Genomic DNA, 19,431 nt, shown 5'->3' with positions numbered 1-19,431 from the left:
CCGGGTCTCGAACTGGCACCCATATGGGATGCTGGCACTTCAGGCCAGGGCGTTAACCCACTGTACCGGCCCCCCCTGATTAACCTTTTTTAAAATTTATTGATTTAGTTTAAAGGCAGAGTTACAGAGTCCAGGGAAACACAGAGAGAGACCTTCCATCCATTACTTCATTCCCCAGATGGCTGCAATAGTCAAGCAGGTCAAAGTCAGCAGCCAGGAACTGCATCCAGGTCTCCCACATGGGTGGCAAGGGCCCAACCACTTGGGATGTCTTCCACTGCCTTACCAGACACTTTAGAAGGGAGCTGGATCCGAGGTGGATCATCTGGGACTCAAATCAGCACTCTGACACAGGATGCTGCCATCGCAGGCAGCAGCTTAACCCACTGTGCCACACACAATGCCCGCCCCCATTAACCTTCTTTTTAACACTGCTACAAGTCAAAAACTGTATCCATGTCAAAGGAGGAAATTCAAAGGCATGCATCTCGAAGTAATCCTAGGTCACTTCGTTAAGCTGCGGAACTGAACACAGTCCTGATGAAGCTCTCTGATGGAATGCCACAAAGTCACTTTTCCAAGCTGGAAAAGCCATACCTTCTTATTTCCTTGAGAGACTTCTTTTTTTTTTTTTTTTTTTTTTTTGCCCAAATTAAAGTTTCCTAGCAACCATAACATAGCAACCAGGCCCTGGGAGCCAGTCTCCCCAAAGCACTGGAACGCTGAGCTGTCTCAACTTTGGGGCTACGTCCCAGAATGGGAGTGGGGCAGAGGAGGGGGGAGTTGGGGATGTCTCCAGGGGCTGTTATAAAGATTAGGTCCAGCGCTCCAGAAGGCAAGATGCTGGTTACTGTGAGGCCCATAAATTTGCTTTTCTTGACACAGATGGGATTAGAAATTGCTGCATCACAGGCTGAGAAGGCAAGAATTATGGCAATTAAAATTCAGAGGCTGTCCACGAGGAATGACTCCAGCTCTCCCCACTCCAGTAAGCTACACTCACTAGTCCTGGTATAAAGAATGGGCAGCTAACTGGGATCTTTAAGGGTGGTAGCATGAAGCCTCCAGGTTGCTAATATAACCCAGCAACATGAACTAAGGAAGTCACAATTGTGGCAACAGTTCCCACACCTTCAAGGTCATTTGGTTTGATATAAGTGGTGAGGAAGGCCAAGGTTGCAGGCAGAGTCAACCCCCAAATTAAACCAATTAATTGTTGGGGGCAGGGGAATTTACAAAATCTATTTTTAAATAATTAGTTTGTAAAATTGTTTAGTAAGTAAAAACTATAGTTATGAGGTTTTAATTTCTTACATTACAACAAAATGCTAAAATTCAATTGGTATAATTGCAGAACTGAAATTATACTTTCTAATCACAGATTTCAAGAAGAGATCATTAATTATTCTAACATGGATAAACCTTTCCCAAAATGTCAGAGGAGACCTTGCACTGGAAATGTTTTCAATGTTCCATAACGGACTGAGGAGGAGAAAACACAGGAGGTCGTCCAGCGGCACTTCTCCATAACGATGACCACAGCAGATCTGAGGATGAGGAGAGGCCTTTCATGATATAGTTGTTAGGGGGCGGGCATTTGGTGTAGTTGTTAAAATGCTTGAGGCGCCCACATCCCCAGCTAGAGTGGCTGGGTTCAAGTACTGCCTCCGCTTCTGATTCCAGCTTCCTGCTAATGCTACCCTGGGAGGCAGCAAATGAAGGCTCAGCACTTGGGTCCCTGATACTCAGGTGGGAGACCTGGATGGATCACCAAGCTCCTGGTTTCAGCCTGGCCCAAAGTCAGCTGCTATGTGCACTGTTGGTAAGCCAACAGGTAGAAGATCTCTGCTTTTCAAATAGATAAAAATTTTAAGTGATACACTCATTGGCAATATCCTGCAAGTATGCATGGAGAAGCCCTAAATGCCTTAAATTTAAGAATTTTCTTTTTTTTTTTAAGATTTATTTATTTATTTATTTATTTATTTGAAAGAGTTACACAGAGAGAGAGGAGAGGCAGAGAGAGAGAGAGAGAAGTTTTCTATCCGATGTTTTACTCCCCAGATGGCTGTAACAGCTAGAACTGCATCTATCTGAAGCCAGGAAACAAGAGCTTCTTCCAGGTCTCCCACACGTGTGCAGGGGCCCAAGGACCAGGGCCATCTTCCACTGCTTTCCCAGGCCATAGCAGAGAGCTGGATGGGAAGTGAAGCAGCCAGGTCTTGAATCAGCATCCATATGGGATACCGGCTATGCCACAGCACCAGCCCCTAAGAATTTCTATCCAGGGGCCGGCATTGTGGCATAACAGGTAAAGCCACCACCTGCGACGCCAGCATCCTATATGAGCACCAGTTCGAGTCCAGCTGCTCCACTTTCAATCCAGCTCCCTGCTAATCACCTGGGAAAGTAGCAGAGGATGGCCCAAGTGCTTGGGCCCCTGCACCCATATAGGAGGCTGGGAAAAAGCTCCTGGCTCCCTGGCTTCGGTCTGGCCCAGCCCTGGCCATTGCAGCCATTTGGGAAGTGAACCAAAGATGAAAGACTCTCTGTGTCTCTCTCTCATTCGCTCTGTAACTCTGCCTTTCAAATAAATAAAATAATTAAAATAAAAAATTTTAATAAAAGAATTTTCTATTCTAAATAAAATTATTTATTAATTTAATTCCAACTAAAGAAAAATAACCAAAAGGTGATGCCTCAAAATAGCTCCAATTCAAACAGCTAGAAAACATGAGCTGCTTTCTGGGGCAAGAAAATTTCAATTTGCAATATTTAATAATATTTGTGCCCTTCAAATGCAGGTTTCTCAGCACTATGTTGTGTGGATGCAGGACCAGAGAATTCTTTGTCCCAGGGGACTTCTCTGTGCACTGCCTGGGAACATCCTTGGCCTTTATGCTACAGATTTCACTAGAAACTCCTGATCCTGACAACCAAAAAACACACTGTCCCTAGGAAGGCAAAACTGCCCCTAACTGAGAACCTCCGTCCTCATACAACACAACAAAAAAAACCTATCACCCATTAAGCATTTACATCCAAAAGCTGATGTCCAAAGAGAGTTCACATGAACACCACACTGCAAATATTTCCTTCAACTACGCTTTGGAAAATAAATAAAACAATGAAGTCATTCACAGAGTTCTTTAAGTAAATGAAGTATTCCCCCCTTTGAAAAGTGTGAAATCGGGGTTTGAAAACACAGCATTTCCTGTGCTCCTTTCCTCAATCTGTAACTTAGTTGTGCTGGGATAACTGGTGCACTGTTCAAAAGAGAAGGTAAAGCTAATCCATCACCTAGCCATGGAGCAGAAAAGATTGACAGAATCCTAACGAAGGAAACGCTCTCTACTGATCTGCTTTCAAAAGCAAATGGCATGCAAAGGACATCATCGAGAAGGGAAAAATGACAACCCACAACACAGAGAAAATGCCCACAAATCATACAACGGGTCTTCAAAAAGCTCACGGAAAATATATATCATAAAAAATATGTATGCATTTCAAATTTTTGCACCAAACTAAAGTTACCTTTTAATTCCATTAACTTTTTAATTTTAATTTTTAATTTTTAATTTTTAATTTTTAATTAAATTTTAAATTTAATTTTAATTTCCATTAACTTTCTGAAGCCCTTTCGTATCCGTTTGGAGACTTGCATCTAGAATATACAAAGAATTCTAACTTACAAAGAGACAAAACCCCACTGAAAAACAGGCAAAGGATCTGAATAGACTTTCCCAAAGAAAACGTACAATCAGAGAATTCAAATCAAAGGCACAGGAGACACCACCTCTCACCCACTAGAATGGTAATAATCAAAAAGACACAAAACAGGGCCAGCAGTGTTGTGGCACAACAGGTTAAGCCACTGCCTGCAACAGCAGTATCCCATATCAGAGCACTGGTTCAAGTCCCAGCTGCTCCAACTCAACTCCCTGCTAATATGCCTGGGAAACCAGAAGATGGCACAAGTGCTTGGATACTGCCACCCACGTGGAAGACTCCAGTGGAGTTCCCAGCTCCTGGCTTCAGCCTGGCCCAACCAGCCAGGCTCAACCCTGGCCATCGTGGCCATTTGGGAAGTGAACCAATGAATAGAATCTCTCTCTCTCTCTCTCTGTTATTCTGCCTCTCATATAAGAAAATCAACCTTTTTATTGAAAAACAGATATTCAAACACATATTTAGACCAAAACGTGGGGGAAAAACTCAACATCCATTAACTGATATATAGATAAACAAAATGTGGTCTATCCATGCAGTGGAATATTATTCAGCCCCAAAAAAGTACAGAATGCTGATATATGCTACAACATGCATGATTCCTGAAAACAGTACACTAAATGAAAGAAGCCATTCACCAAAGGCTATATAATATATGATTCCATTTCTAGGCAATGTCCCAAATAGGCAAATCTGTGGAGGCAGAAAGTGGACTAGTGGTCATCAGATGCTGGTGGAAGGAGCAGGGAAGGGAAATGACCGCTAATGGGTACAAGTCTTCCTTTTGGGAATGACAGAAATGTCCTCAAACTGACTGTGACTGTGGTACATACCAAAAAAATCACTGAATTGCATACTAAAAAGAGACAAAATGTCCTGTATGTGACTATCTTAAAGCTGTAACAAAAACCAAAGCTTCCTGTAGACGTGCATAGAAAATTCAACCACAATTACAGAAAAAAAATGTAACAACACCATCTAACCATTGTAACCAATCCTGACAACTGACAAAGCCTGGGATCTAAGAGAGAGGAAAGTTGCTGAGAAAGGAAGATCAGGACAACATTTTCATGTTTAAAAAGGGAGTAGTTAAAAGTCTCTGTCCTGGGGCCAGCACCGTGGCTCAATAGGCTAATCCTCCGCCTGCAGCACTGGCACACCGGGTTCTAGTCCCAGTCAGGGTGCCGGATTCTATCCCGGTTGCTCCTCTTCCAGTCCAGCTCTCTGCTATGGCCCAGGAGTGTAGTGGAGGATGGCCCAGGTCCTTGGGCCCTGCACCTGCATGGGAGACCAGGAGAAGCACCTGGCTCCTGCCTTCGGATCAGCGCGGTGGGCCGGCCACAGCATACCGGCCACAGAAGCCACTGCGGGGTGAACCAATGGCAAAGGAAGACCTTTCTCTCTATCTCTCTCTCTCACTGTCCACTCTGCCTCTCCAAAAAAAAAAAGTCTCTGTCCTGGGCTAGCACTGTGGCACAGCAGGTTAAAGCCATGGTCTGTGGTGCCAGCATCCCATATGGGTGTTGGTTCAAGTCCCGGTTGCTCTACTTCTAATCCAGCTTCCTGCTAATGCACCTAGGAACACAGCAGAAAATGGTCCAAGTCCTTGGGCCCCTGCACCCATGGGTGAGATTCAGAAGAAGCTCCTGGCTCCTGGCTTCAGCTTGACCCAACCCCAACCACTGTGGCCATTTGGGGAGTGAGACAGTGGATGGAAGACCTCTTTCTCTCTCTCTCTCTCTCTCTCTCTTTCTCTCCCTCTTCTATAACTCTGCCTTTCAAATAAATAAAACAAATCTTTAAAAAAAAAAAAAAAGTCTCAACAGTGATTGATAGAACTAAATTAAAGGTCCATGCAAGTAACATAAAGATCGAAGTATTATCAATATAAGCACCTGCCATGGGTTGTATCCTCCAAAAGTTCATGTATTGGAAACTTAACCTTCAAATTTATATGTTAATGGTATTTGAAAGTGATGCTTGGCCGGCGCAGCGGCTCAATAGGCTAATCCTCCACTAAGCGGCGCCGGCACACCGGGTTCTAGTCCCGGTCAGGGTGCCGGATTCTTTCCCGGTTGCCCTTCTTCCAGGCCAGCTCTCTGCCTAGTGGAGGATGGCCCAAGTGCTTGGGCCCTGCACCTCATGGGAGACCAGAAGAAGCACCTGGCTCCTGCCTTCGGATCAGCGCAGTGCGCCGGCCACAGCGCGCCAGCCGTGGCGGCCATTGGAGGGTGAACCAATGGCAAAAGGAAGACCTTTCTCTCTGTCTCTCTCTCTCTCACTATCCACTCTGCCTGTCAAAAAAAGAAAAAAGAAAGTGATGCTTGTGGGAGATCAATAAGGTTAGGTGAAGTTATGGTGAGATCATGCAGATGGGGCCCCCAGGATAGCGTTAGTGGCTTTATGAAGCCAGAGGGAGACCTGAGTTGGCATAACTGCTCTGTCTCTCCACCGGAAGTCCTGGCCATGTCTTGTTGTAGCAAGAAGGCCCCCAGTAGGGGTCAACATTGTGGTGCAGTGGGTTAAGCCCCCAACCTATAATGCCAGCATCCTAATGAGGAACATAAAGTCAAGTCCTGGCTGCTCAGCCCCTTGCTAACATGCCTGGGAAAGCAGCAGAAGATGGCCCAAGTACCTGCCACCCATGTAGGAGAACCAGGTGGAGTTCCTGGCTCTTGGCTTTGTAGGGCCAAGTCCCAGCCACCAAAGTCATCTTTTCCTCTGTGTGTGTGTTTTTCTCTGTGTGTTGTGTGTAACTTTGTTTTCAAATAAATAAATAAATCTTTTTTTTCTTTTTTTTTTTTTACAGACAGAGTGGACAGTGAGAGAGAAAGAGAGAGAGAGAGACAGAGAGAAAGGTCTTCCTTCGCCATTGGTTCACCCTCCAATGGCCGCCACGGCCAGTGTGCTGCGGCCGGCGCACTGCGCTGATCCGATGGCAGGAGGCAGGTGCTTCTCCTGGTCTCCCATGGGGTGCAGGGCCCAAGCACTTGGGCCATCCTCCACTGCACTCCCTGGCCACAGCAGAGAGCTGGCCTGGAAGAGGGGCAACCGGGAAAGAATCCGGCGCCCCGACCGGGACTAGAACCCAGTGTGCCGGCGCCGCTAGGCGGAGGATTAGCCTGTTGAGCCGTGGCGCTGGCCTATAAATAAATCTTAAGAAGAAAGAAAAGAAAAGAGCGTCCCCAGCAGCTTCTGGCTCCTCACTCTTAGACTTCTCAGCCTTAAGAACTCGTGAGCTCAATCAATATCTTTCCTTTAAAATTTAACCAGGCTCAGGTATTTTGCAAAAGCAACAGAAATCAGACCAAGAGTGATACATACAATGATCACAAATGTGGAAAACAAAGATTGCAATAAGTAAGTTAAACTGTTCATCATAACAAGAAGTTGAGAAATCAAAGTGGAAAATTCATAGTATTTAGAGATATAAAGATGACAACTAGAAGAACTCAAAGCAAAACTGAACAAAAGCAATTAATTCTGCAGCGCACGGGACAGGGTGGGAATGAAGCAGAGTGGGGCCAGGAGACTTAATTTTCTGGTAAGCACATCTGTTCCACTTCCCAGAATGATTACTCTGCACATTGCTTTAGGAATCAAATCAAGCTTGGCATTACCTGAGTTGAAAAACTTGCATGAAATAAGAATATACTTTATGTCTGAAAAACATTAAACTGGACCATCTTTGCTGAGTGAAATCATGATTTAAATGTCAAAATTCGAGCAAAAGTGATTCCAGGTTAACAGCCAAAGACGGCATCCCTTCTAAGAAGGCAGCTTGAAAACGGATGAGGGCCCTCAAAAAGTTTGTGAAAATGTGGATTATGAAAAAGTGATGCTCGAGACCCACCTCAGAGTACCCAAGTTTGAGTCCTACCTGAACTCCAAATTCTAGCACTCTGCTAACCATGTACCTTGGGAGGCAGATGATGGCTCAAGCAGTTGGGTTTCTGCCATCTACATGGGACACACAGATTGAGTTCCTAGCTTGCAGCTTTGGTCTGGCACAGCCCTGGTTGCGATGAACATTTGGGGAATGAACCAGCAGACCAGAGATATGGATCTTGCTTTCTGTGACAAATAAACACTCTCTGTCTCTCTGCCTTCAAATAAATAAAAACTAACTTAAACGTATGCCTGTATTTTAAATATTTTTGAAGCAAAGTAAACTTATGTTTTAATATCTTTAGTCCATGAATTTTTTGAAGTAACTTCATACACGTATTCTTAAAAAAAAAATCTGTATAAAATCGTTGAGATTCAAAGAACATCTTAGGTAAAAGAAAGTGCATGTGGCACTCCCCACGTAGCAGACACTTGGACACACTCAGAAACCCAAAAGGTGAAGGGAAAGACTGCTCACCCCCGAAACACAGCAGAATTTGCCAACAGGGAATGACTATAACAATTACATAGAACAGGATTACAACTGGAGCACTTAGGACTCAGGATAACAAAAGAGAAGCACTTCTGAGAATGTCTGATAGCAGAATTCATAAACACACCAGGAAACAACAAAACCAGGAGTGCCCTGAGGTACCCCAGAGAGCTCAGGGCCTTACAGGTAAGAATGGGTCCTTGTAGTTATCAGAACTCAGGGAGTTCACACAATGCAAAAAAACTTGCCCTCCTAGTTATCACTTTCCGAGGACATCCTTGTGTCCTAGGAAGGGATGGACATGTAGCTCCTGCAAAGGAGAAAAAAAATTTTCTTGAATTCATTGGGCCAGGCTCCTAATTAATTCCCAAACAAAGCAAAACCCTCATAAGGTCACGTCAAGAATAAACCCCATGGTTGTGAACCTCTGGGAACATTGCCAAAAGAATACACAGAACTTGGTCAGGAGTCTCCAACTCATCCAGATTGCAAAGCGCCATTTGCCAGGGGCACAACTCGGGACTCTCCACTCTGCCCAGGTGGTGGGGCTGGGTCAAAAGAGATTCTGCCCCCAGAGCTGAAGAAGCCCTGGGAAGGTCAAGCCTTGGGCTTCAATGCCTCCCCACTGTGAATAGCCTGAGGACCCCTGACAGGGCTGGGGAAAGGGCCCCTCAGACACCCTGCAGACCTCAGGCACACCCCACCACTGCCATCAGCCCACCTCCCAGCCCCTCTGAAGTCTGCTTCCATGCATGCTCCTGACACCTCCACAGGGAGAATCCCCAAACCCCTTCGGCATCCTGACCTCTCCTGCCCTGGGCTGCTCTACTGACTCTCTGGGGCTCATTATCACCTCTTCGGAAAGAGCAGGAAACCAGGAGCAGGAAGTCCAGCTGATCTATGTTTACAAGGTCAGCAGGTCTTGGAGAGGAAGGAGGGCGTGAAGGTGGAAGGTAGGCAGGAGATATCATTGGAGAGGTCTCACTGGAGGCAAGCTTGGCAAAGGCGGGTTTTTCTGCATAATTCCCTGTTCTTCCCAAGCCAGAGAACTGTGCTTTAATTTTTAAGGAAAAACAACTGAATTGCCATAGCCTAATCTACCAGCCCCGCCCCAGAAATTCCACACTATCTTACATACACACCTGTATTCTGCACCTCCTGCCTTAGCCACGACCCCCAGTGCGTGCACAAAACCATGCATAGTACCAACCCCTCTACACGGTTTTTTCCTGTATATACCTACCTATCATAGGCGCTAAATTTATAAATTGAGCACAGTAAGAGATTAAGAAAAACAAGTAACCAAATAGAACACGTATAACAATAGAGTGGAATAAAAGGTCTCTAAAATCTATGAACTGCTTATTTCCATAATTTTCCATTTAATGTTTTCAGGGCTTTATTAATATTTATTTTTTATTTATTTGAAACGCAGAGTTACAAAGAGAGAAGGAAGAGACAGAGAGATCTTCCATCTGTTGGTTCACTCCCCAAATGGCCACAACTGCCAGGCCTGTACAAAGCTGAAGTCAGGAGCCTGGAGTTTCTTCCGGGTCTCCCATGTGGGTGTAGGGGCCCAAGGACTTGGGCCATCTTCCACTGCTTTCTCAGGCACATTCGTAGGGAGCTGGATCAGAAGTGGAGCAGTGGGGGTTCAAATCGGCACCCGTAGGGGAAGCTGGCGGGTAGGTGGCAGCTTAACCTGCTACGCAACAGTGCTGACACCTAATACTTTCAGATGTTTTACCTCAGGTAACAGAAACCGCGGAAAGCCAAACTACGGATGAGGGGGAGCTACCCTACTAATTCTTCAGTCTTTAATAAAATCATATTCCATGAGGGCAGAAACTGGAATAAATAACTCGTGTTATATTTATAAAACCAAACTCACTCCTCCTCCCTTTTCTTTCACCTTCATGAAATCCAAGTGGTCCCAGAGAGAAAACACAAGGTGCTTTTCAGAAGAAACCAAGGTTTTGTCAGGCATCCTCAATGCTAGGGTACCCCACCACCAACAACAACTACAACCCAGTGGCCCCTGAGGGCAGAGTTTCTGACAAGCCCAAGCCAAGGAGGACCTTGGCCCATTCTGAAAGTGAGGTTGGGCTCCTCTGAAAGGAACTTCCTCCCACAGTTTTTCAGTGAATCATCTCTCTTTGTTTCACATCCTTTGAATGCAGACAATTGATGGGCTCACAGATCATGCCAGGGCTGTGCCCACACTCCCTGCCTTTCTGCTACTGTTTCAGTGACCCCAAGCCCCACCCCACCAGCACAATGCAATGCAAGGCCTCTCAGCCCAGCTGCACGAAAAATCTCCGCATCAAGCAAAAGAGCTACAAGATCTTTAAGAAGAATCTCACACCAACACTGGAGGAATCTCTCCGGCTTCCCCGCCCCCAAGCCCAGGCCCTCATGAATGTCTTAATGAGGCCCCAGAGACCACAGGAAAAGGAAAAGGCTTGTTGTTGGAGAGGTGTGGGGCAGGGGATGGAGGCAAAACTCCACCTCACTGCTAACGTCTCATACCCTTTTACACTGGAACACTGTGTTCTTAAAACACTCCCCTCCCTATTTTCTTCTGAGTGCCTCCTTTATTTTTTGGTGTAATTCTTTTTAAATAAGTGACATGGCCTACAATGATGATAATGTTTTTTTAAGATGTATTTATTTATTTGAAAGGCAGAGTTATAGAGAAAGAGATCTTCCATCTGCTGGTTCACTCCCCAGATGGCCACATGGCCTAGCCCAGGCAAAGCCTAGGAGCCTGGAACTTCATTCAGGTCTCCCCTATGGGTAGCAGGAGCCCAAGCTCTTGAGCCATCTTCCACTGCTTTCCCAGGCACATTAGCAGGGAGCAGGATCTAAGTGGAACATCCAGGACTTGAACTGGTACTCATACAACATGCCTGTATCACCGGCAGCAGCTTAACCAGCTGCACCAAAATACCAGCCCCAATGTTTTCCTTTTTCAAACGTAAGTTATATATACATATAGAATAGAATATTTAGGGGCCAGCATGGTGCCATAGCAGGTAAAGTTGCTGCCTACATCCCCGGCATCCCATGTGGGCGCCGGTTCGAGTACCAGCTGCTCCTCCTCCAATCCAGCTGACTGCTAACACACCTGGAAAAACAGTGGAAGATGTAGGAGGCCCGGATGAAGCTTCTGGCTTCAGCCTGGCCCAGCCCTGGCCATTGCATCCATCTGGGGAGTGAACAAGCGGATAGGAAGATCTTCCTGTCTGTCTGCCTGCCTCTCTCTCTCTCTCTCTCTCTCTCTCTCTAACCCTGCACTTCAAGGGGGGGGGGGGGTAGAAAGATATGAAGTGGGGGACTGTGAGAAACAGAGAAAGCTTGCCAAGCCCTCCTAAATCTGATTTTTCTGATCCTGTATTGAGGAAAAAAATAAAAACAAAAGGGCAAAGAGGGCAGGCACTGTTGTGCAGCAGGTTAAATCCATAATGAAGTGCTAGTTCCAGTAACAACTGCCGCACACTTCTTTTTTTTTTTTTTTTTTAAGATTTATGTATGTATTTGAAAGGCAGAGTTAGAGAGAGAGGGGAAAAGATAGGGAGGGGAGAGATATCTTCCACCTGCTGGTTCACTCTTCAGATGACTACAATGGCCAGGGCTGAACCAGGACAAAATCAGGAGCCAGGAGTTTCTTCCTGGTGTCCCTCATGAGTGCAGGGGGCCCAAATATTTGGGTATCTTCTGCTGTTTTCCCAGGTGCATTAGCAGGGAGGTGGATAGGAAGTAGAGCAGCCAGAATGTCAATCAGTGCCCACGTGGGATGCCAGCATTGCAGATGCTGGCTTAACTGCTTAAATGGCTATGCCTCAACCGCATACTTCTGACCCAGCTTCTTGCTAATGCACTTGAGAGGCAGTGATGGCCCAAGTACTTAGCCACTCACATGGGAGACACAGATAGAGTACCTGGCTCCTTGGCGTCAGCTTGCCCTAGCCCTGGCACTAGCAAGAATTTGGGGAATGAACCAGCAGAAAGAAGATCTCTTTCTGTCTGTCTCTCTCTCCCTCCCTGTCACTCTGCCTTTCCAATAAAATTTTTTAAGAAAAAAAAAAGGGGGGGGACAGAGAAATTCACTCATAAACACACCCTCTACCCATTTGCTTAATTTAGAAAGGGAAATGTATGTGTATGTATGCAGTTTTATGGATATACACACACATGTAAACATGTGTATGTGTGCAGACACGCATTCACACACACCCCTCCAGTGAAGACACTGCACTTTTTCTTTTTTTTTAAGATTTATTTATTTATTTGAAAGGCAGAATTACAGAGAGGCAGTCGCAGGGAGAGAGAGAGAGACGTCTTCCATCCTCTGGTTCACTCCCCAGATGGCCACAACAGCCGGAGCTGAGCAGATCCAAAGTCAGGAGCCAGGAGCTTCTTCCGGATCTCCATACAGGTGCAGGGACCCAAGACTTGCGTCATCTTCTACTGGTTTCCCAGGCCATAGCAGAGAGCTGGATCGGAAGTGGAGCAGCTGGGACTCTAACTGGTATGGGATGCTGGCACTGCAGGTGGCAGCTTGGCCCGCTATACCACAGCGCTGGTCCCCGAAACTGCTTTTGACTCAGGAGACCAAAGCCCTGGAGACCATGCAAATAAGAATCTTTCTCCGCCGCAAGGGTGAATCTGCGGTGTTGAGGAACCCGCAAGGAATCTAAGCACAGCCCATGGAAACCACATTCAGCTTAGGGCTCCTCACCCCTGCCCCTCTGCCCTTTGCACACAGGCAAAGCCCCCTCTGCAAGGCTTGGAGTGATTCCTATGCTCTCACGCAAATCCCTCATTTAGGAAATCATAAGATCCTACTGCACAACTATTAAAATGTCGCACAGAAGCTGTTGATCCTTCAGACAGTGCCTTGGAGAAAGGAACGTGCCAAGTGTGAACACGCACCCCCAGGAGGCCCACAGCAAAGCTTCCAGAGAATTCCCAGGGAGGCCTCAGAATGCCTGCGGTCCTGGGGTTCACCTGACTCACCAGAACAGCTGGAATCTGGGGGGGAGGGGGGTGGACCAGGACTATGTTTCCTTTCTGGCTCCAAGGGGGAGGGGAGAGGAGGAGAGGGGAGGAGACCAGGGAGAAAGAAATGGAGAGGGACCAGGGAGGAAGTCTTTGTCCCAGCTCTTTGGATGAGCATTAGAGTGGAGTTAAATTGTCAGCTAATGAGATTTCCTAACCACGTGCTCCCTTTTAAGTCTAGGCCCCCAACTGATTTGCTCCTCAGACAGCAGCAGGGGGCAAAGAGGCCCTCAGCATCCCTGAGGACCAGGGGATTCCCAGAACCAGCCCAGGGAGGACTGGAGTCATTGCTGCGAGGGCCACTTTAAAAGCTTCTTCTATTTATCCAGCAGAATGCCACAGGCCCCTTCCACGGAAGCATCCTGTGAGGGGCTTGGAGGAGTCAGCCTCCACTGGGGGTGACAGAGGGAGGCCCAAGGGGACGGAGGGGACAGGGAGCAGTCCCCGTGGGCCTATGCAACCACTGCACGGACTGCTGGACGCTCCCTCCTGTTTGTTTATTTGCTTGTGTTGGCTGGCAAAGGCCCCTGAGGTCTACATTCAAAGGATGTGCTGTTAGACTCAGCTCAATAATTTGTCCCAACGGGCAACAGCGTGTTAAAACAGGAGGTATTTTTTCAATAAAATCTTTGCCGAGGAGCCTAAGATCATCTTTCTGGCCTATTTATCTGATTGTGGGTAGCTTTTTTTTTTTTTTTTTTTGGTGTTTTGTTTTGTTTTGTTCTTTTCTATGGAATACCGGCTTCTCTGTTTGCCTGAAGGAAATTAGCAGTGCAGAGCTAGGAGAGCACGGGAAATAGGAGGCAAACACCCTGACAGCATTCTGAAGACATTCAATGAAATCAATTCTCTTCCTCTACCTTCCTGGCTCAGCCAACAGCCTTCGCCCGCCCCCCCAAGTTTACTTCCCCTCCATTGCAACATAATTACTTAGCAACTTTGCTGTTTGCCACTCGAAGGCACGCTTCCTGGTGGAGTGACTGGTTATGAGGCACAACAGAGCAATTTCCACAGCTTCTGGGGCAAGACAGAGAGCTTCGATTACAGCTCTCGCAGGAAGTGTGCCCTCCCGCCTGCCAGGTATCCCCAGCCAGCTCTGCGTTCAAACCGCCCTCCATCCCGGCGTACAGCACTTTGCGCAGCAGCCATTGGTCCACCGGCAACCACTTCCCACCTTCCCCAAAGCCAGGTCCTGGGCCTCAGCATAGTCTTGAGGAAGAAGAAACAACGGAAAACCTCGTGGAAATTCAAACGCATGAGGCGGCGCTGCAAGGGATGAGTACGATTCTGCACAGGGCCACGTAAAAACAAGCCGTGTCAGAAGCTGAGAACGGGGCTGGAGGAGCGGAGAGGGCAGAGAAGGGAAGCCACTCGGGCCAGCCGGTCTCAGAGTTCCTCCGACAAAATCGCCGCAGAGATTCGCGTGCGCCCTGCAATGGATGTACTCTGTCCTTGAGCAGCCCCCTAGCACAGGCAGAGATCCTCAGCACGCCCACTTCACACACGCGCAAACTGAGACGCGCCGGGCCGCGCAGTTCGGCCAGGGTCACCCCGTTCGCGAGGGACACGGAGCGGGCACTGGAGCCTGGGTTTGGTTGTGGCCTCGGCGCCCAGGCTCTCCAGCCTCTGCGGTGGCTCCGAGCGCGCGCCAAGCCATCCGACTGCCCTGGCTCCGGGTCGCCCCACCACTGCTCCGCGGGGGCACCGCGTCCCCAAGGGCTCGTGCGCGCCCTTCCACGGAGATCCTGCCCACACGCAGGAAAAAAGCAGGCTGTGCGTCTCCCTGGCCTGAGCCCGGGGCAAGCCCGAAGAAGGCGAATGGAAAGTGGCGAGGGTGGCCAGGTCAGCGCCCCGACGGCTGTCAACCCGAGGGCTCCAGGTGCGGAGAGACCCGGCCCGGGGACGCCGAGCGCCGCGCAGGCTGAGTCGGCGCCTTCTCCCCACAGCATCGCTCCAGGAGCCGGGGGAGGGGGCGTCACCTGACAGCGTGCACCAACTTCTCTCTGCGCGCAGGGGACACGCGGCAGCGGCCAGGGCCGGGGGAGCGCGGCTCAGCTCTCGCCCAATGGCGAGGTCTGTAAACAAAAGCGGGCCCCACGCGGGTCTGCAGCCGGGTGGCGAGCTGCACCGTGCAGCCGCACCACGGCGGCAGAGCTGACCGCGAGGCGGAGACCCAACGCACAGCCCGCGGGACCCCCTCCGCCGGGACTGAGGCATTGTCTGCGCACCCGCAGGATCTCGCCTCGAACGCCCCCTCCCATGCCCCCCCCCCACAGCGGTCCCCGCGCCCTGCGCGCCAGCTCCAGGGCCCTGCGCCCCGCGTGTCCGGCCCCAAGCGCCGCACCGATCGCCAAGGTGAGCGCCTAGGCAGCGTGGCCGAGAAGCCAGGCCCGGAGATGCCCAAGTCCGGGGCCGAAGACGCACGCAGGGGACACGCCACGCACACGAAGTTGACATAATCCGCGGGCAGCTACGGAGCTCGGCGGCGCGCAGCGATCCGCGCCCACCCCGCGGCGGGGAAGCCCGAGAGCCGGCGCCGCCGCCCGGGCTCCGCGCTCTCTGCGGGCTCCCGGCCGCGCTCGCGTACGGACGCCTCCTCCGGCCTCCGCCTCCCCAGACCGGCCGCGCCGCCCGAGCGGTGCACGCGGAAACAATACGAGGAAAGCCCGACCGGGGGGAGCTAGGACCCGCCGGGAGCCCCCCGTGTGCGGGAGACCGAGTCAGGACTCGCCCGCCGCGGGCGCAGGGGCTGCGGGCATCCTCCTCGCCGCTGTCCCTCGGGGCGGCTCTGATCTGCCGGCCCGAGCCCTCCCGGAGCCTGAGGTACTCACCCGTGACGTGCGTCCGGGACCTCCGCGACGGCGCCGGGCACAATGCGGGGCCGCCGGGCCCCTGGGGCTGCGGACGCCGAGGTGGTCGCGGCGCTGCAGAGCTGCGCGCCCGACGGCGGCGGCGCTGCTCTGCCGGCCGCGCTCGGGCCCCACTCGCCGTCTGCCAATGGGAGCTGTCAGGGCGCCTCAGCCGGCGGCCTCGGGGGCGGGGCCGCGGGAGCCCGTGGGAAACCGAGCTCCGATTGGGCTTCCTGACAATCGCTCCTCCTCGGACCAGCCAATCAGAGGCGGCGGATACAGGAGCGGGGCGTTCGGAGTTGGGCAGCAGAGTGACAACAGGCGCACGCTGGCTACCTGCGCTGCGTCCCGGCCCCGGCGCGCGGCCGGCAGGGCTGCGGCATCGCGCACTCTGGCGATGCCGCCCCTCGAGGCTCCGGCTGCGCGGCCTGCAGAGACCGCGGGAAGGCGTCGGAGGCGCGGCGGCCCGGGGACCGGCGAGGGAGCCCCTAAACAAAGCAGCTTTGGGAGGGCCGAGTGGCCTCCGCCTCCTCCTGCAATAGGCCCGCTCAGCTGCCTGTCAGCCTGCCTAGGTAGAGGTGACCAATGACGTGCGCAGAAGGGGCTCCAGTTGGCGCGCGCGCGCGCGGCTCGGCGTCCGTGGGATTGGTCTGAGGTAAAGGATTTTCCTGCCACCTCGAGCGAAGGGGAAGGGGGAGGCGAAGAGCCAAAAACCGCTGTACCTGCGACACGTGGTCTGGCCTGGGAGGCGTGTTCCGGGCTCTAGGGGGAGACAGGAACTTTTTTACGAGAGGAAAAAAAGAAAAAAAAAAATCCTTCAGCCCCTTCCCGTGGGTGCGGGAGGATGGGGACGCTAACCGGGCTCCAGGTCGAGCACGGTGGCCCCCGCGGAGCCCGGGAGAGCCCGGTTCTCTCCGGGACGCTCACCTGGCCCCGCCGCGGAGCGTGGGGTCGCAGCGTGGGGCCTGGGCCGCACCTCAGGCGGAGAACGTGACCTCCTGGCCTCCTCGGTCGCAGGCCACCTCTCCGGAGGTTGTGAGGGGCTTCGAACCCCAGACGCCGGCGGCAGAGCCTCGAGCGAAACCGCCCCCGGCCCGGGCCACGTAAGCGCCCAGGCGTGGGGAAGGTGGCTCTGTACCCCTACTGAAAACAAAACGGAATGCCCTTGCCTAAGGTTAGCCTATAGCGTGCTCCTAAATCTAGATAGGAAATGTGTTCACCTTAAGAAAATTAAATTAGAAAAAAGTAAGAAGGTTAGCCTAAACCGGGAAATTGCTAATCGCCCCCTGATTCCATACGCAGCCTCATCCCGCTCCTTTCTATTGCTGTTAACCTCCCAAATCCATCCCCTTCTACCATCCTCGTCGTTCTGCGCCAGGCCCTGCCTCTGACATGGATTCTCCACGCTGCACAACGATCCCTGTAAACAAGTCAGAAAATCACTTTGGCACTCTCTAGGCCTTTTCTCTTCCCTAGATGCACGCTCATCCACCAAGCCCTCCTTCCCTTGACTAATCCTCACCCATTCTGCAGGTGCCAGGTTGGCGTCCAGACGTCCAGTGGGCGTTTGCTGAATCCCTGCTGAGTGTCTTAGAGACACTGGGAAGCCTTTGGCTCCCCGTCAGGGTTAGGTACCTGTAGCCTGCGCCTCCCTCCTGTTCTGCCTTACTTGGTGCTGAATGTGCAGGTTAATCGTGTTCCCCACCACCAGCCACAGCCCTCCATGTGAGCCAGAATCTTAGCTGTCTTCACTGCTGTATCCCAATACCTAGCACAGTACTTGGTATGTTTAGGGTGCTCAGAAATATTTAACCAATGAATGATAGAAGAGCTATAACGATAGGTCGGAGCTCTAAAGATGTGAAATGCTTCCACAGGAAGCATTTGAGACAACAGTCAAGATGGCTGCTGCATTCCTTATCAGAATACCTGGGTTTGAGTCCTGGCTCAGCTTCCTGTTAATGCACACCTTGGGAGGCAGCAGGTGGTGGCCCAAGTCCTTGGTTCACTGCCACCTATTTGGGAGACCCAGATAAAGTTCCTGGCTCCTGGCTTCATCCTGGCTCAGCCCCAATGGTTGCAGTTGTTTGGAGAGTGAACAAATGGATAGAAGATCTCTCTCCCTCTCTCCTTCTTTGATAAAATGAAAATGAATAATAAATAAGATATTTAAAAATGAAATGCTTGGCTGGCATAGCAGATAAAACTGTCACCTGCAACGCCTGCATCCCACATGGGTCCAATTCTAGTCCAGGCTGCTCCACTTCCAATCCAGCTCCCTGTTAATGTGCCTAGGAAAGCAGCAGAAGATGGTCCAAGTGCTCAGGTCCCTGCACCCACATGGGAAGAAGCTTCAGGCTCCTAGTTTTGGCCTGGCCCAGCCCCAGCCATTGAAGCCATTTGAGGCATGAACCAGCAAATGGAAGATTCTCTCTCTCTCAACCACCCTCCATCTCTCTGTCTCTCCCTCTCCCTCTCTCTCTCTCCTTCTCTTTAACTCTACCTTTCAAATAAATTAATTTGAAAAAAAATTGCTTCTGGAACATCAATCTGAGATAGGATAGTACATCTCAAAGTGATGTGTCTACCAAGTTGTGTGATAGACATTAAAAGGAGCCAAGGAGCTAGCATTGTGGTGCAGCAGAATTAAGCCACTGCTCCACACAGGCATCTTATATCAGAGGGCAAATTCGAGTCCTGGCTGCTTCACTTCCAATCTAGCTTCCTGCTAATGCTCCTAGAACGGCAGCAGATGACAGTCCAGGTACTCTGGACCCTGCCATCCATATGGGAAACTGGGATGGAGTTCCTGGCTCCTTGCTTCAGCCTGGCCTAGCGCAGTCATTTTTAGAGTGAAAAAACAAATGGAAGATCTCTCTCTGTCTTTCCCTCTCTATTGCTCTTTTAAATAAATAAATCTTTTTTTAACAAATAAACAAAAGGAACCAAGCTTAGGAGCTTTTCCAAAATATACTCTTTCCAAAACCAGCTTAGTCTCAGCCAATACCTTATTCAACCTTCTTTAGAGAATCGCTTCCTTGTGAAGATATTTTTTTAAAGATTTGTTTATTTGAAAGGCAGAGTTAGAGAAAGAGGGAGAGACAGAAAAAAAAAAAAGAGATCTCTCATCCTCTGGTTCACTCCCTAAATGACTGCAACAGAAGCTGGGACTGGGCCAGGCTGAATCCAGAAGCCTAGAACTCCATCCTGGCCTCCCACGTGTTTGGGCAGGGATCCAAACACTTGGGCCATCTTCCGCTGCTTTCCCAGGCAGATTAGCTGGATCAGAAGCAGAGCAGCTACAAGCCAGTATCCATAGGGGATGCTGGTATCACAGGCAGCAGCTTAACCCACTGTGCTGCAACACCAGCCCCGTGAAGATTTTCATCACAGGAGGAAATGTGTGTGTGT

General features: G+C 50.2%; 1 protein-coding gene across 10 annotated transcripts in view; it reads right to left on the bottom strand.

Annotated features, from left to right (window-relative positions):
* TIAM1 (TIAM Rac1 associated GEF 1) overlaps window positions 1-16,162 on the bottom strand; it is a 443,084-nt gene extending 426,922 nt beyond the window's left edge. For 5 of the 10 annotated variants that reach the window (XM_070071881.2, XM_051819224.3, XM_017347208.4 and 2 more), the window contains exon 1: window positions 16,003-16,162. The gene's annotated coding sequence lies outside the window, so the exon portion shown is untranslated. The remainder of the gene's footprint in view (window positions 1-16,002) is intronic. The other 5 variants (XM_002716805.6, XM_070071884.2, XM_017347212.4 and 2 more) reach the window with 2 other exon arrangements.
* Between the last annotated feature and the right edge of the window lie 3,269 nt (window positions 16,163-19,431).

The sequence above is a fragment of the Oryctolagus cuniculus genome, chromosome 4, assembly GCF_051225735.1.
Source record: "Oryctolagus cuniculus isolate XC-2025 breed Fujian yellow rabbit chromosome 4, ASM5122573v1, whole genome shotgun sequence".
In the NCBI taxonomy this organism is placed as follows: domain Eukaryota; kingdom Metazoa; phylum Chordata; class Mammalia; order Lagomorpha; family Leporidae; genus Oryctolagus; species Oryctolagus cuniculus.
Note: the sequence above shows the minus strand (reverse complement) of the source record. Positions and strands in the feature narration are given on the sequence as shown.